This window comes from Oncorhynchus gorbuscha, linkage group LG02 (assembly GCF_021184085.1).
Source record: "Oncorhynchus gorbuscha isolate QuinsamMale2020 ecotype Even-year linkage group LG02, OgorEven_v1.0, whole genome shotgun sequence".
Taxonomy (NCBI): domain Eukaryota; kingdom Metazoa; phylum Chordata; class Actinopteri; order Salmoniformes; family Salmonidae; genus Oncorhynchus; species Oncorhynchus gorbuscha.
In genome coordinates this window covers 105060593-105065592 of record NC_060174.1, presented here as the reverse complement: position 1 = coordinate 105065592, position 5000 = coordinate 105060593, and the positions used below count along the sequence as shown (strand labels likewise).

Genomic DNA, 5000 nt, shown 5'->3' with positions numbered 1-5000 from the left:
GTGTAATGGTGAGGTAGAGCTCACCCCCCCCCCCACTCTCTGCTGTGTAATGGCGAGGTAGAGCTCACCCCCCCCTCTCTGCTGTGTAATGGCGAGGTAGAGCTCACCCCCCCCCTCTCTGTTGTGTAATGGCGAGGTAGAGCTCACCCCCCCCCCTCTCTGTTGTGTAATGGCGAGGTAGAGCTCACCCCCCCCCCACTCTCTGCTGTGTAATGGTGAGGTAGAGCTCACCCCCCCCACTCTCTGCTGTGTAATGGTGAGGTAGAGCTCAGCCCCCCCCCCTCTCTGTTGTGTAATGGCGAGGTAGAGCTCACCCCCCCCACTCTCTGCTGTGTAATGGTGAGGTAGAGCTCACCCCCCACTCTCTGCTGTGTAATGGCGAGGTAGAGCTCACCCCTCTCTGTTGTGTAATGGCGAGGTAGAGCTCACCCCCCCTCTCTGTTGTGTAATGGCGAGGTAGAGCTCACCCCCCTCTCTGTTGTGTAATGGCGAGGTAGAGCTGCTCTGTGTGTAATGGCGAGGTAGAGCTCACCCCCTCTCTGTTGTGTAATGGCGAGGTAGAGCTCCCCCTCTCTGCTGTGTAATGGCGAGGTAGAGCTCCCCCTCTCTGTTGTGTAATGGCGAGGTAGAGCTCACCCCCCTCCCCCGCTCTGCTGTGTAATGGCGAGGTAGAGCTCACCCCCCTCTGCTGTGTAATGGCGAGGTAGAGCTCACCCCCCGCTCTGCTGTGTAATGGCGTGGTAGAGCTCACCCCCCTCTCTGTTGTGTAATGGCGAGGTAGAGCTCACCACCCCCGCTCTGCTGTGTAATGGCGAGGTAGAGCTCACCCCCCCTCTCTGCTGTGTAATGGCGAGGTAGAGCTCACCCCCCTCTCTCTGCTGTGTAATAGCGAGGTAGAGTTCACCCCCCCCTCTCTGCTGTGTAAGGGCGAGGTAGAGCTCACCCCCCCTCTCTGCTGTGTAATGGCGAGGTAGAGCTCACCCCCCTCTCTGTTGTGTAATGGCGAGGTAGAGCTCACCCCCCCGCTCTGCTGTGTAATGGCGAGGTAGAGCTCACCCCCCTCCCTCTCTGCTGTGTAATGGCGAGGTAGAGCTCACCCCCCCGCTCTGCTGTGTAATGGCGAGGTAGGTAGAGCTCACACCCCCTCTCTGCTGTGTAATGGCGAGGTAGAGCTCACCCCCCTCTCTGCTGTGTAATAGCGAGGTAGAGCTCACCCCCCCTCTCTGCTGTGTAATGGCCCCCCCTCTCTGCTGTGTAATGGCGAGGTAGAGCTCAACCCCCCCCCCTCTCTGCTGTGTAATGGCGAGGTAGAGCTCAACCCCCCCCTCTCTGCTGTGTAATGGCGAGGTAGAGCTCAACCCCCCTCTCTGCTGTGTAATGGCGAGGTAGAGCTCAACCCCCCTCTCTGCTGTGTAATGGCGAGGTAGAGCTCAACCCCCCTCTCTGCTGTGTAATGGCGAGGTAGAGCTCACCCCCCCTCTCTGCTGTGTAATGGCGTGGTAGAGCTCAACCCCCCTCTCTGCTGTGTAATGGCGAGGTGGCGTGTGTAATGGCGTGGTAGAGCTCAACCCCCCTCTCTGCTGTGTAATGGCGTGGTCCGGGCGTGTACATAAGAGAGGTAATCAAGCTAATGCCCTGAGCCTGAGCCAGTGGGGCCTAAGCTGCTTCAGAAAGAAACGTGCGTATGTCTATGATCCCCGGGAAGAGAGGAAGAGAGGGAAAGGAGGAAGAGGGGGAAGAGGGGAGAGGAGGAGGGGTGGGGGAAGGGGAGGGAGAGGAGGAGGAGGGGAGGGGGAGAGGAGGGTGGGAAGAGGAGGAGGGGTGGAAGAGGAGGAGGGGTAAGAGAGGAAAGGAGGACGAGGGGGAAGAGAGGGAAAGGAGGAAGAGGGGAGAGGAGGAGGAGGGGGAGAGGAGGTGGAGGGGGAGAAGGAGCGGGTGAGGAGGAGGAGGGGTAAGAGAGGAAAGGAGGAAGAGGGGGAAGGGGGGAGAGGGGGAAGAGGAGGAGGGGGGAGGAGGGGTGGGGGTGGTGGGAGGGGTAAGAGAGGAAAGGAGGAAGAGGGGGAGGGGGATGAGGGGTGGGGGTGGGGGAGGGGTAAGAGAGGAAAGGAGGAAGAGGGGGAAGAGCGGAGAGGAGGAAGGGGGGGAAAGGGGGAAGAGAGGAAAGAAGGAAGAGGGCATTATAGAGCATGGCCCCCTTCACTCGCTAACTCTTAGAAAAATAATCTCTGGATGTGCTTATACACTAACAGCAACAACACAGGGCTGTCTGTCTATGTGATGTAGTAACCATGGTGACTGATTACCTGGTCTGACCACAGGGCTGTCTGTCTATATAATGTAGTAACCATGGTGACTGATTACCTGGTCTGACCACAGGGCTGTCTGTCTATATAATGTACTAACCATGGTGACTGATTACCTGGTCTGACCACAGGGCTGTCTGTCTATATAATGTAGTAACCATGGTGACTGATTACCTGGTCTGACCACAGGGCTGTCTGTCTATATAATGTAGTAACCATGGTGACTGATTACCTGGTCTGACCACAGGGCTGTCTGTCTATATAATGTAGTAACCATGGTGACTGATTACCTGGTCTGACCACAGGGCTGTCTGTCTATATAATGTAGTAACCATGGTGACTGATTACCTGGTCTGACCACAGGGCTGTCTGTCTATATAATGTACTAACCATGGTGACTGATTACCTGGTCTGACCACAGGGCTGTCTGTCTATATAATGTAGTAACCATGGTGACTGATTACCTGGTCTGACCACAGGGCTGTCTGTCTATATAATGTAGTAACCATGGTGACTGATTACCTGGTCTGACCACAGGGCTGTCTGTCTATATAATGTAGTAACCATGGTGACTGATTACCTGGTCTGACCACAGGGCTGTCTGTCTATATAATGTAGTAACCATGGTGACTGATTACCTGGTCTGACCACAGGGCTGTCTGTCTATATAATGTAGTAACCATGGTGACTGATTACCTGGTCTGACCACAGGGCTGTCTGTCTATATAATGTAGTAACCATGGTGACTGATTACCTGGTCTGACCACAGGGCTGTCTGTCTATATAATGTAGTAACCATGGTGACTGATTACCTAGACCTTCATGTGAACTGTTGCAGTGGACTAGGGATTAATCTGCTCCAATGAGACCAGCTTCTATCTCATTAGGGGAAGATCAGTCCACCTGAATGTAGCAACAGTCGGGCTACAAGCAGAGCCCAGCTGACAGGGAGAAAAAGACAACGTTTATATCGTCTGTACATCAGTCTTTCTGGGCGTGAAGAGTGTCCTGTGTAGCCATCTGCATGTTCTTTGTTCTTCCACCTACTGCTAAGAAAAGCTGAACTATAATACCAAAATATACGCTTGCTTTATCGACTTCCAAAAAGCATTTGATTCTATTTGGCATACAGGACTGTAAAACATATGACATAATTAAATCAATGTATAATGGCAATAAGTGCAGCATTAAAATTGGTAGGAAAATAACAGAATTCTTTAACCAGACGCAGGGGCCTTCACCAGGGTTGCAATCTGAGCCCTGCACTCTTCAATTTACATTAAGGAATTGGCCACTATTCTAGAAAAATCCTTAGCCTCTGGTGTTAGTCTCCACAATTCAGAAGTTAAATGCCTACTCTTCGCAGATGACCTGTGCCTGCTGCCACCCACAGCACATGGCCTACAGCAGAGCCTGGACCTGCTAGAGCAGTACTGCCAGACCTGGGCCCTGGCAGTAAACCCCCACAGCACATGGCCTACAGCAGAGCCTGGACCTGCTAGAGCAGTACTGTCAGACCTGGGCCCTGGCAGTAAACCCCACAGCACATGGCCTACAACAGAGCCTGGACCTGCTAGAGCAGTACTGTCAGAACTGGGCCCTGGCAGTAAACCCCACAGCACATGGCCTACAACAGAGCCTGGACCTGCTAGAGCAGTACTGCCAGACCTGGGCCCTGGCAGTAAACACCCACAGCACATGGCCTACAACAGAGCCTGGACCTGCTAGAGCAGTACTGTCAGACCTGGGCCCTGGCAGTAAACCCCACAGCACATGGCCTACAACAGAGCCTGGACTTGCTAGAGCAGTACTGTCAGACCTGGGCCCTGGTAGTAAACCCCAGAAAGACTAAAATCATGATTTTCCAGAGAAGATCCAGATCTCAGGGAATTAGACCAAAGTTCTCAATTGGTACAAAATATATAGAGTACTGTACAGACTACAATTACTTTAAAAATACGCTCAACTAGACACCTTAATGAGGCAGTGAATGAGCTGAGAGAGAAAGCACGCAGGGCATTCTACACCATTAAAAAGCTAATTCAAATTGAAATACCTATTAAAATTTAGCTAAAACTAATTGAATGTGTCATTGAACCAATTGCACTTTATGGCAGCGAGGTATGGGGTCCACCTACAAAACAAGATTTCATCAAATGGGACAAACACCCCATTGAAACCCTGCATGCAGAGTTCTGTAAGATTCTCCTACATGTCCAGAGGAACACTACAAACAATGCACGCAGGGCAGAATTTAGGCCAATATCCACTAATAATAACAACTCAAAAAAGAGCAATTCAGTTTTGGAAACATCTCAAATACAGTGACCCCCCTCTCATATCATTACCAAGCCCTGCAATGCCAAGAGCTGAGCAAAGAAAAGAGTCCCCTCATCCAGCTGGTCCTGAGTTCACTAACCTGTTCTACTAACATACTGAAGCCTCAGTCCCCTCATCCAGCTGGTCCTGAGTTCACTAACCTGTTCTACTAACATACTGAAGCCTCAGTCCCCTCATCCAGCTGGTCCTGAGTTCACTAACCTGTTCTACTAACACACTGAAGCCTCAGTCCCCTCATCCAGCTGGTCCTGGGCCTGAGTTCACAAACCTGTTCTACTAACACACTGAAGCCTCAGTCCCCTCATCCAGCTGGTCCTGGTGCTGAGTTCACAAACCTGTTCTACTAACACACTGAAG

The 5000-nt window shown here is 52.1% G+C and overlaps 1 protein-coding gene across 7 annotated transcripts in view; it reads right to left on the bottom strand.

Moving 5' to 3' along the window:
* LOC124014772 (peripheral-type benzodiazepine receptor-associated protein 1-like) overlaps positions 1 to 5000 on the bottom strand; it is a 241513-nt gene that overhangs the window by 21933 nt on the left and 214580 nt on the right. The window lies entirely within an intron of this gene.